This window comes from Castor canadensis, chromosome 1, assembly GCF_047511655.1.
Source record: "Castor canadensis chromosome 1, mCasCan1.hap1v2, whole genome shotgun sequence".
In the NCBI taxonomy this organism is placed as follows: Eukaryota; Metazoa; Chordata; class Mammalia; order Rodentia; family Castoridae; genus Castor; species Castor canadensis.
Window position 1 is genome coordinate 151,106,289 of NC_133386.1, and position 13,878 is coordinate 151,120,166.

Consider the following 13,878-nt stretch of genomic DNA (forward strand, 5'->3'; position numbering starts at 1 on the left):
TTCAAACCCCAGCACCAACAAAAAAAAACAGCAAGAGATAACACATTCTGTGTTATAAAACACACCTGAATAGATTTAAAAGAATAGAGATCATACAATGTTTGCTCTTAGACCACAACAAAATCCAAGTAGAAATCAAGGTAATTAGAAAACTCTCAAGATTCTTAGAGATTAAGCACTGTCCTTGTAAATAATACAATGGTCAAAGAAGAAATTTCAAGAGAAATTTTAAAATATTTCATCTAAATGAAAATGAAAACACATTAAACTTATGGAACACAAAAAACGTGGTGCTCAGAGGAAAGTTTCTATCATCGAAGGTATCTTTAGAATGGAGAATCTAAAAATCAGTCTTCCTGGCTTTTATCTTAAGAAACTGGAAAGAGAGAAGCAAGTTAAATCCAAAGTAAGCATAAGAAAAGAAAAAACAGAAGTTGTAGCAGAGGAACTGGGGAGCTCAATGGTGAGCAGTTTTAGATGTTTCACACTTCAATGCTTTTAAATATAGAATAAAGGGATATTACTAATTTTACAAAAATTCTTTGAGATCATAAAAATGTAACAGGACTTCCCAATTCATTTTATGAGCCAGCAGAATCTTGATATCAAAACTTGAAAACAATATCATAAGAAAGGAAAATTATGGTTTCTTTTGAACCTTACAATTTGATATAAAACAATAGCAAATGTAATCCAGGAACATGAAAAAGGCTTATTCAAAGAAGAGACTGTTAGTAAGTTTTGTATTGCTGTGACAAAATACCTGAGAGAAACAACTTAAGATGAGGAAAGACTGAAGGATTGATTGTGGCTCATGGCTTCAGAGGTTCTGGCACAGTTGCTTGGCTTCTTGGCCTGTGGTGAGGCAGAACTTCATGACTTCATGATGGGGAATGTGTAATGGAGCAAAGCTGCTCACCACATGGTGGCCAGGAAGCAAAAAGAGAGGATGGAGCTGAGGTCCAATATGCCTTCAAATGCACATCCCCATGAGGCCTTCCATGAGGTCCCACCTCCTAAAGTTTCCTCTCAATAGTGCAGTTGGCTAGCAACCAAACCTTTAACACATGACCTTTCGGGGACATGGAAGAGCCAAACCAAATCAGCAAGAGAATTAATTATCTCCCACCACATAATAAATTACCTCAATTCTGAATGGTTTAAACAAAAAATAATTATCTCATTATTCCTCAATTTCTGTGGGCCAGGCATTCCATGGCTTCATGGAGAGATAGATGCATGTAATCCCAGCACTTGGGGGGCTACAGCAGGAGGATGGTAAGTCTGAGGCCAATCTGGCCTGTGTCTTGAAACCCTGTCTGAGAGAGAGACAGAGAGAGAGAGAGAAAAAAAAAGAGAAGGGGGAGAGGGGGAAGAAGAGTTTGAAAAGGGGGGGAGAGGGAGAGGGGGAGACAGAGAGAGGGAGAGGGGGTAGGGGGAGAGAGGGAGACAGAAAGGGGGAAAAGAGAGAGAGAGGGAGAAAGAGAGGAGAAAAGAAGAGAGGAAAGGAAAGAAAACTTTTCAGAAGTTGCTTGGGGATTAGAAAAGCAATAATTAACAACTCCAACAAGGAACAAAGAAAATTTTGGGGTGATAACTTGTAATAGAAGTAACAGTATATATAAATTTACAAAAAACTTCTCATACTGTACACTTTAAATCAGTACATTTAAGATATGAAAATTATGCCACAATAAGTGTGTTAAAACATCAAGCAGCATGATTCACAACATGAAGAAAATAAAGGGGAAGCATATATTTATCTTAATAGATGTAGAAAAAGTATTTGATAAAATTTAACCTCCATAAGTGATAAAGTTTCATAGCAGATTAGGAATAGAAGAAAACTTCCTCGCTCTGAAGAAAAGTTAAAAAAAAAAAAAACAGCTAAAATGTGAAAAGACTAAGAGCAAGTGCTGTGGAGAACATGGGACATTTGACACTCATATCTTGCTCGTGGTAATAGAAACAGCACGATTGTTTCTATAACAAACTGTTTTAAAGGTTTTTATAAAGTTAAACCTGGATGTAATGTACAACCCAATAGTTCCCATCCTAGGAATTAACCAAATTGAAATTAAAACTTAGGCTTCTAAAAAGAGCCTAAATATTGTATGGAAATATTTTTACCATATTTATAATAAACAAGAACTAAAAATCATTTAATAAGAGAATAAATAGGAGAAAAATATTCATCAATTAAGAGAATAAAAATTTGTTATGATAAATAAATTTTGCTGAGCAAATAAGCCAAAACACAAAAGAATGCATGCTCTATAATTCTGTGAGTTTCTATAATTCTATGTGAAGTTTTAGAAGAGACAAAAGTGAGACAGTGCTGGGTGCCTGTGGCTTATACCTATAATCCTAGCTACTCAGGGGGCAGAAATCGGGAGGATCTTGATTCAAAGCCAGCCAGGGTAAATAGTTCATGAGACCCTATCTCAAAAAACCCTTCACAAAAAAAAGCTGGTGGAGTGATTCAAGACATAGGCCCTGAATTCAAACCCCAGTATACAAAAAAAAAAGTGAGACAGTGACATGAATCAGAATAATGGTTGCTTGTGGGGCATGAGAAGTGACTGACAGGAGGCAAGATAAAATCGGGAGGGGGAGATACTGAAAAGTTTGTATCCTGATGGGGGTACTAGTTACATGTGTATATTAAATTTCAAAAGGTCTATGTCCTTTTCTATATATAAAATTTACCTTAATTTAAAACAGTTTAAAATTTTATTTATTTAAATAACTGTTATACTTTTAATCATAATCAAAAGTTAATTACTTTGTTTATTCTTTGCTGTTTGTATTTTATAAACAGGTTTTGAGTTGATAGGGGCAGGTCTTAATATATGGGGTTAAGGATATTTTAAAAAATTGATTCTATGATTGTGCACAGGTAAAATACCAAAAACAAACTCACAAAAACCTATTCCTCAGATCCTACTAAAAGGAAAAATACTGAACAATCTCTTACTGATTTAAAAAAATAATACAGGGGATTCGAAGATGACGGCTAGAGGGAGGAAGCAGAAAGTGAGCCTCCTATAGTGAAATCTTGGAGAGATGCTGGAGACACACTTTGCAGGCATAATCACTGAGAAGAGGCAAAACTTTGACCCCTCCACACCTCCAGCCGGTGCAGAGAATCTCCACTTCACGTTAAACGGAGAAACCAGGAGGGCCCCCGGGGCTGCCAGTGGCCGGCACCCAGACGGCTTGGGAAGACGCAGACCAGGTGAGCTTCGCGGTACCGCGGTACTCCCACAGACAAGCCTGGGCCAGAGCAGCATAGCCCCCTGGACAGACTGACCCCCACCTGGGGAAAAAAGAGAAACTGAGTAATAAGCAATAAGAACAATAAAGACACGTGGGAAAGAGGGTGGGGTGCACTGAGCACTGAAGACTGGGGGAAGGGAATCCTTCCCGGGACTGTAAATAAACAAGCTAGGCAGGCAGGAGAGCCTCTGGCAGGAGAGGGGGCGCGCGCCTAGCAACCAGGAGCAGGGAAGATTGTGAGAGTGGCGGAGGGAGGAAAACTCCACAGGAGAGGGGGGAAGACCCACTTCCCACGTGAACTGTAAACAAACATGGCGGCTGGCAGGAGCAGCAGCACCGCCCAGTAATCAGGAGCAGGAAAGCTTGTGAAAGTGGCAGTGGGAGGAAAACTGCACAGGATGGGAGGAAGACCCACCTCCTATATGAACTGTAAATAAACATGCAGGCCTGAGAACGTGGGTTCAGTGTCACCTTTCCCAGTGCTTGGAAAGGGGAAAGCCTGTAGCAGAGGCTCCTGAACAGGAGAAATCTGAACAAACAAAGCCTGTGGGGCCAGGTGAGTGCTAAGCTCACCCCTGAGATCTGCATAAACAACACTCCAGGAACAGCAGGCTGACAGCAGTGGGCAGGCAAGCCACAGCTGCAGATACCATTCTCAGAACTGTCTCCAGACGCTTTTTTTTCTTTGTTTCCCTACTTTTGATGAGAGAACAACCGAATTACACCTGCAAGCTGAAAAACTTACTGAAACTGTATTGCATTTGAACTTGGGACACTTGGTGGGGTTTTTTTTGTGCATGTGTGTGTAGTTTTGTTCTACTTTCTGTGTCCCCTTTCATGAGACAACTACAGAACAACATCTGAGGCACCATCTCCAGGATTGGAGACTGAGACAGACACCAAAATTATTAAGACTGAAACTTCATTGCATTTGAACTTGGAGGTTTTTTGGTTTTTTAAATTTTTCTATTTTTTCATTTTATTTTAATACATTTTTATATATAGATTTTTCTTTCATTTACTTATTTTTTATTTTTATTCTTATCTTTATTTTTTTTATTTTTGATTTTCAGTCCTCTCTCTGACTCTCTAATGTCTGTTCAGCTTACTGTCAATTAGTACACTAACACTCCCTGTTTATACCTTTGAAACTTTCTTGTCTGATACCTTGTTCTGTTTTCTCCTTCCAGTCTGTGTATTTGTTTTTCCCAATTCGTTAACTTCTTCCTTTCCATCTCAGCTTACCCTTCCATTCTAAATATTACCATTGTTATTATTACAAGCTAGAAAATACTTAATTGCACACAGTACAGGGACAGTAACAACACCAAAGACAATGATGGGAAGACAGAAAAAACAAGGAAACCAGTTTCCCCACAGCAAAAAATTAGTACAGGAACCAGAGGGGAATGAAGAAAACAGGTACTCAGATCCAGACTCCAACAAAATGAAGATAAACTATGCCAAAGGACCCAATGAAGCCCACAGAATAATTTAAAAGAAGACATACTACAGGTACTCAATGAGAATTTTATAGAGATGATACTGGATAGGGTCAACCAAAATGTACAGGAGACACTCAAGAAATTCCAAGACAACAAAAATAGAGAATTTGAAAAAGCAAAAGAAGAAATAAAGGAAACCATAGAAGCACTGTATAAACACCAAAGTGAAAGAGAGAACACGATGAATAAACACATAAATAAACTCAGGACAAAAATAGACAACATTAAAGAGGAAACCAGCCAGGATATGGAAAACCTCAGAAAAAAGAATGAAACAGAACTGCAAAACAAAATGGAAGGCCAATCCAGCAGAATAGAACAAACAGAAGACAGAATCTCAGAACTTGAAGATGAAATGGTAAATAAAGGAAAAACTGAAGAACTATTAATTAAACAACTCAAGACCTGTGAAAAGAAAATGCAAGAACTCACCGACTCCATCAAACTTGAGAATCATGGGCAACAAAGAAGGAGAAGAGGTGCAAGCGAAGGGTATGCGTAATATATTTAACAAAATAATAACAGAAAATTTCCCAAATCTAGAGAAAGATATTCCCATACAGATGCAAGAGGCCTCCAGGACACCAAAGAGACCAGATCAAAATAGAACTACCCCACAACATATCATCATTAAAACAACAAGCTCAGAAACTAGGGAAAGAATGTTGAAGGCTGTAAGAGAGAAAAAACAAATAACATACAAAGGTAAACCCATCAAAATAACAGCAGACTTCTCAACAGAAACATTAAAAGCAAGAGGAGCATGGGGTGAGATCTTCCGGGCACTGAATGAAAATAACTTCAACCCCAGGATACTCTACCCAGCAAAACTACCATTCAAAATAGATGGAGCAATAAAAGTCTTCCAAGATAAGCAGAAACTAAAGCAATATGTGACCACAAAGCCACCACTATAAAGGATTCTTCAAGGGATTCTGCACACAGAAAGTGAAACCCAACTTAACCATGAAAAGACAGGCAGCACCAAACCACAGGAAAAAGAAGAAGCAAGAAAGTAGAGAGTAACCTCAACTTAGGTACACACAATGAAACCTTCAAACAACTAAGACAACTAAATGACAGGAATCACCACATACCTTTGAAAAAATAAACAAGATCGACAGACCCCTGGCAAACCTGACTAAAATTAGGAGAGAAAAAAACCCAAATTAGTAGAATCAGGAATGCAAAAGGGGAGACAACAACAAACACCATGGAAGTCCAGGAAATCATCAGAGACTACTTTGAGAACCTATATTCAAATAAATTTGAAAATCTTAAAGAAATGGACAGATTTCTAGATACATATGATCATCCAAAACTGAGCAAAGAGAATATTAATCACCTGAATAGATCTATAACACAAAATGAAATTGACGCAGCAATCAAGAGTCTCCCCAAAAAGAAAAGTCCAGGAACTGATGGATTCTCTCTGAATTCTATCAGACCTTTAAAGAAGAACTGATACCAACCCTCCTTAAACTATTCCATGAAATAGAAAGGGAAGGAAAACTGCCAAACACATTTTATGAAGCCAGTATTACACTTATCCCAAAACCAGGCAAAGACACCTCCAAAAAGGAGAACTATAGGCCAATCTCCTTAATGAACATTGACACAAAAATCCTCAACAAAATAATGCCAAACTGAATTCAACAACACATCAAAAAGATTATTCACCATGACCAAGTAGGCTTCATCCCAGGGATGCAGGGGTGGTTCAACATACGAAAATCAATAAATGTAATAAACCACATTAACAGAAGCAAAGACAAAAACCACTTGATCATCTCAATAGATGCAGAAAAAGCCTTTGATAAGATCCAACACCATTTCATGATAAAAGCTCTAAGAAAACTAGGAATAGAAGGAAAGTACCTCAACATTATAAAAGCTATATATGACAAACCTACAGCCAGCATTATACTTAACAGTAAAAAACTGAAACCATTCCCTCTAAAATCAGGAACCAGACAAGGATGCCCACTATCTCCACTTCTATTCAACATAGTACTGGAATTCCTAGCCAGAGCAATTAGGCAAGAAGAAGGAATAAAAGGAATACAAATAGGTAAAGAAACTGTCAAAATATCCCTATTTGCAGACGACATGATCCTATACCTTAAAGACCCAAAAAACTCTACTCAGAAGCTTCTAGACATCATCAATAGCTATAGCAAGGTAGCAGGATATAAAATCAACATAGAAAAATCATTAGCATTTCTATACACTAACAATGAGCAAACGGAAAAAGAATGTATGAAAACAATTCCATTTACAATAGCCTCAAAAAAAATCAAATACCTAGGTGTAAACCTAACAAAAGATGTGAAAGACCTCTACAAGGAAAACTATGAACTTCTGAAGAAAGAGATTGAGGAAGACTATAGAAAGTGGAGAGATCTCCCATGCTCATGGATTGGTAGAATCAACATAGTAAAAATGTTGATACTCCCAAAAGTAATCTACATGTTTAATGCAATTCCCATCAAAATTCCAATGACATTCATTAAAGAGATTGAAAAATCTACTGTTAAATTTATATGGAAACACAAGAAGCCATGAATATCCAAGGCAATACTCAGTCAAAAGAACAATGCAGGAGGTATCACAATACCTGACTTCAAACTATATTACAAAGCAATAACAATAAAAACAGCATGGTACTGGCACAAAAACAGACATGAAGACCAGTGGAACAGAATAGAGGACTCAGATATGAAGCCACACAACTATAACCAACTTGTCTTTGACAAAGGAGCTAAAAATATACGATGGAGAAATAGCAGCCTCTTCAACAAAAACTGCTGGGAAAACTGGTTAGCAGTCTGCAAAAAACTGAAACTAGATCCATGTATATCACCCTATACCAAGATTAACTCAAAATGGATCAAGGATCTTAATATCAGACCACAAACTCTAAAGTTGATACAGGAAAGAGTAGGAAATACTCTGGAGTTAGTAGGTATAGGTAAGAACTTTCTCAATGAAACCCCAGCAGCACAGCAACTAAGAGATAGCATAGATAAATGGGACCTCATAAAACTAAAAAGCTTCTGTTCATCAAAAGAAATGGTCTCTAAACTGAAGAGAACACCCACAGAGTGGGAGAAAATATTTGCCAGCTACACATCAGACAAAGGACTGATAACCAGAATATATAGGGAACTTAAAAAACTAAATTCTCCCAAAATTAATGAACCAATAAAGAAATGGGCAAGTGAACTAAACAGAACTTTCTCAAAAGAAGAAATTCAGATGGCCAAAAAACACATGAAAAAATGTTCACCATCTCTAGCAATAAAGGAAATGCAAATTAAAACCACACTAAGATTCCACCTCACCCCTGTTAGAATAGCCATCATTAGCAACACCACCAACAGGTGTTGGCGAGCATGCGGGGGAAAAAGGAACCCTCTTACACTGTTGGTGGGAATGTAGACTAGTACAACCACTCTGGAAAAAAATTTGGAGGCTACTTAAAAAGCTAGACATTGATCTACCATTTGATCCAGCAATACCACTCTTGGGGATATACCCAAAAGACTGTGACACAGGTTACTCCAGAGGCACCTGCACACCCATGTTTATTGTGGCACTATTCACAATAGCCAAGTTATGGAAACAGCCAAGATGCCCCAGCACTGACGAATGGATTAAGAAAATGTGGTATCTATACACAATGGAATTTTATGCAGCCATGAAGAAGAACGAAATGTTATCATTCGCTGGTAAATGGATGGAATTGGAGAACATCATTCTGAATGAGGTTATCCTGGCCCAAAAGACCAAAAATCGTATGTTCTCCCTCATATGTGGACATTAGATCAAGGGCAAACACAACAAGGGGATTGGACTATGAGCACATGATAAAAGCGAGAGCACACAAGGGAGGGGTGAGGATAGGTAAGACACCTAAAATACTAGCTAGCATTTGTTGCCCTTAACGCAGAGAAACTAAAGCAGATACCTTAAAAGCAACTGAGGCCAATAGGAAAAGGGGACCAGGTACTAGAGAAAAGGTTAGATCAAAAAGAATTAACCTAGAAGGTAACACCCACGCACAGGAAATCAATGTGAGTCAATGCCCTGTATAGCTATCCTTATCTCAACCAGCAAAAACCCTTGTTCTTTCCTATTATGGCTTATACTCTCTCTACAGCAAAATTAGAAAGAAGGGCAAAATAGTTTCTGCTGGGTATTGAGGGGGTGGGGGGAGAGGGAGGGGGCAGAGGGGGTGGAAAGGGAGGGGGTGGGGGTAGGGGGGGAGAAATGACCCAAGCCTTGTATGCACATATGAATAATAAAAAAATAAATAAACAAAAAATAAAAAAATAATACAAAGATTTCCACAATCATCATTTTTACTCAGTTTTATACTGGTGATCCTAGCTAGAGTAACAAGGCAAGAAAATTGTTTGAGATGTAATCTTGGGCAAACTGAGACATAAAAGAAGAAATTCCCTGTGATTCCATGCATGGGAAACTCACGAACAAGAAAAAATAATCAGTAATAAATGAGATTGTAATAGTGGTTACATTTTGAAGATATTGATGAGTAAAAATATAGGTGCTCCTTCTAGAGTACTGGAAATATTCTGCAACCTGATCCAAGAGATGGTTATACAGACTTATAAATAGGTACACTCATTTTAGTTGTAAAATTAAGATTTGTATATGTTATGGTATGTAAATTACAACTCAGGGGAGAAAAACCTTCATATGCACAATTTTATTACGTCCATTATAATTTAAACTATGTGGCATTTTACATATAACTGAAGCACTCCCCCCCATAGTCTCTAAGTCATGGTGTCATAGACAATTAAATCTGTATTCTGTTAAAGAACTCAGAAACAAATTCACAAATATAGAAATTCACACATTAGGGTAAAAGAAGAATGTGCTGTTGGCTAAACAAAGTAATAATTTAGGAAAAATTAAGTTAAGTGCTTGCTTTATCTACCAAACTAATTTTGAATAGATTAAATAGTTAAACTTAAAAATTAAAGCTAAGTGGAATCCTCTGTGTTTGCAGGTTCCTCATTTGTAACTCAACCAACTGTGGCTCAAAAATATTCAAACAATAACTGGTGAAGTGGTTCAGGTGGCAGAGCACCTGCCTAGCAAGCATGAGGCCCTGAGTTCAAACCCTGGTGCTGCCAAAAGAAAAAAAATTCAAAAAATAAATAAATTGCACCTGTACTGAACATGTACAGACATTTTCTTGCCATCATTCCCTAGCAAGGCAGTACAACAACTATTTATGGTATTTACATTATGTTAGGTACTGTAAGTAATCTAGAGATGACTTAGAGCCTATGGGGGGGATGTGCATTCAGTTATATGTAAATAATGTAAATAAATACTACTCCATGAGAGGGATATGAACATCTGTGGATTATAGTATCTATGGGGGTCCTGCACCCAGTCTCCATTAGATACTACAGGACAACTGTATATAGTGCAAGAAACAATGGCAAGAGTTTTAAAGTCTCAGAGTAAGGAAATCCTTCTTAAATGGAATATAAAATACAAAAACAGCAGATGATGGAGGAATCAGTCTAAATAAATATTATATGTCATAAAAACTATCATAAACAAGGTCAAAAGACAAATAAAAATTTGGGAGAAAATGTATTTGCAATGACTGTAACAAAGGGTGAGTTTCCCTCATATGTAAAAAGCTCCTACAAATTAATTACACTATTAGCCCAGCAACCCAATAGAGTACAGGGCTAAGGATATGAATGAATTACAGAAAAAGAAGTGTGCAACCAGCTATAAAACAAATAAATGTTATTTAAACTCACTCATTATGAGAAACATTTAAGAAAATATTTTTTCGACCCACTGGATAATTGAAGATAAAAAACACTTTAAAGATGAAAGAGACAGGAATTTTCATACTGGAAATAAATAACTACAGCCTTTGTAAAAAGTGAAATGGCAAAATCTATCAGAATTTAAAAATCTACATATTTTTGCTCCAAAAACTACTTTTGAGAATAAATCTTACAGATATTCATAGATATATACCAAATAAAATACATTTTATTCTACAATAAAACAATTGTAGAATTGTTTGAAATACAAAAGACAGGCAAAGAATCTAGATGTCCATCAAGTAAGCTACATTCATGCAATGAGATACCCAGCATTTCAAATGGACAACAAACACACGTCTATACAGATGTGAAACATTTTCCTAGAAACATTCCTGTATACTTTTATAGTGAAAATGATAGTAAAGTTTATTAGGATAGGGTCCACATTCAATAGACTGAAAACAAGGAGTCTGTAGAGTGAGAACAATCATATTGCTGTATTTTTTAAAAAGCAAGCAGCAAATGGTTCATCAATACGTAACTGGATAAGATATGGTATAATCAACAGTGAAAAGTAAAAACTTCCTACTTAACAACATGGCTAGATAACAGAAATTTAATTTCAAATATGTTATGAAATATAATGTGTTTTAAATACTAAAATACAAATATTCTTTATGAAAATATATAAAAGTATGAAAGACAGCTGAATTGATTCATGATCGTGGTGGCTCCTGAGGAGACAGAAGGGAGAAAGAAATGGTAAGGAGAGTCAAACAGTTCTGAATTGGTCGATTATATTTTGCTTCTATCATTTACACATGCAGTTTCTTTTTTTTTTTTTGGTGGGACTAGGATTTGAACTCAGGACTTCGCACTCACATACCAGGTCTACTGCCTGAGCCATACCTCTAGTTCTTGTTCTTGTCATTTAGACCACACACAAAATAGTACCAATCTTAGACCTGGTCTCTCCTTGACCCTGAACGTAACACTTTTTCATACAATCTTAAACACAAAAAACTCTAAGTGTATTTTAAAAATCCTACGTTCAACTCTTCCATTTGGAATTCATTCTTAGTGCTATAAGAGACAACATCCTTGACGCAAGTACCAGCACTTAAAAGTGTAGCAATTAATATGATGAGCCTAAAACATTTTAAAATATGCTAGCAACATGATTACTGTTCATGTAATAACCTCATTACAGTAACGTAATATGCAAATTCATGTTTTTGACTTATGAAATCAAGTACTGTTTTAAGAATTTGACTGATAATTACAGTTGCTATTCTCTGAGATGAAACAAATCACGTGAACTGAAATAAAAAAAATTATTGAAGAACCTCAGTGACTGAAGAGGCTCTTTTAAAAAAAGTTGTCATTATGATCAATAGGACACTAACTGTATTAGTTGCCTTTCTGTTACTATAACAAATACCTGAGATAATCAGTTTATAAAGGGAAAAGAGTTTTGTTTTGGTTTGGTTTTGGCTCAGTTTCAGAGGTTCTGTTCGGTGACTTGTAAACCGTGATGCTTTTAGGCCTGTGGTGAGGCAGCAGATCTTGGCAGGAGCCCCAGTAACCTGTATGGTAGCAGCACTCCTCACTCACTTCATGGCAAGGCTATGAAAGAAAGAAAGAAAAAGGAAGAGCCTGAAGTCCCACTATCCCCTAATGGCCTAAGGATCTTGCACTGGACTCCACCTCTTCAAGTTCCATTGCCTCCCATAATGCCACAATGAGGCCCAAACATGGGGGATGCTTACTATCCAAACTAGAGTCTCCCAATAAAGAAAAGCCCAGGACAAGATGGGGTCAACTGCTGCATCCTACCTGTCCACTGCAGAAGAAATAACACTAGTGCTCCTCAAACTATTCCATAAAACAGAAAAGGAGGGAAAACTATCAAACTCTTTCTATGAAGCCAATATTACCATGATACCAAGCCAGATAAGGACACAACAAAGAAGAAAACTATACACCAATTTCCTTGATGAACCAGACATAAAAATTCTCAATAAAATACCTGTAAACTGAGTTCAACAATTCAATGATCAAGTTGGTTTATTCCAGGGATGCAAAGATGGTTCAATATATGCAAATCAACAAATGTAATGCAGCACATAAATGGAAGCAAGGAAAAAAAATCACATGATTATCTCAATAGTTGCAGAAAAATTCACTGAAAAAATTTCAACATCCCTTCATGATAAAAGCCTTGACAGAAGCCAGGTGCCAGTAGCTCATGCCTGTAATCCTAGGTACTCAGGAGGCAGAGATCAGCTTGAGATCAGCCCAGGCAAATAGTTTGTGATAACCTATCTCGAAAAGATCCAACACAAAAAAGGGTTGGTGGAATGGCTCAAGTGATAGAACACCTTGAGCATGAGGCCCTGAGTTTAAACCCCAGTACATCAAATTATAATAATAATAATAAGCTCTGAAGAAACTAGGAATAGGGCTGGGAGCATGGCTGAGGAAGTAGAGCACCTGCCTAGCAAGCACAAAGCCCTGAGTTGAAACTGCAATACTGAAAAAAAAAAAAAAAACAGAACAAAAGAAAGAGACCAGAAATAGAAGGAATGAATGTACCTCAACATACTAAAGGCTACATATGACAAGCCTACAACCAACATCATACTAAATGAGAAAAAACTGAAACCATTTCTTCTGAAGTCAAGAACAAGACAAGGGTGTCTGTTCTCTCCACTCTTATTCAATACACTAATAAAAAAATTCTGCAAATGACAAGAAGTTGGAAGAATAGAGAACTGAATGAAATATAGGTAGGTATCAACCTGACAGAATTAAAGGCAAAATTCTTGAAATGCTCAAAAAGTCAAGTATTCATAAGTAAACATGGATAATTAGAGGGCTACAGCCATCTAATTTACAAAACTGCCAAAAATATACATGGGAGAATAGATAGCCTTTTCAACAAATGGCATTAGGAAAACTGGGCATCCCATGTAGAAGACTGAAACAAGATCTCTACAAATCAATTCAAAGTGGATCAATTCACAGCTATGTGCCTTTGATATGTTCTATAGTTCTATATGTTCTATAGTAGGGTCTGAAAATGTAAGCAACTGACTTGAATTAAATATTAATGTTATTTTTTAATAATAAATATTAATTATTAAATATTAATAATTATGACTGGAAGTAAATGCTAGCCATTTTCAGTTCAGAGTGGTAGAAATACAACTGTCTGTTATAGTAATCTATTTGTTGTATGTTATGAAGAATTTAACATTTTTTTT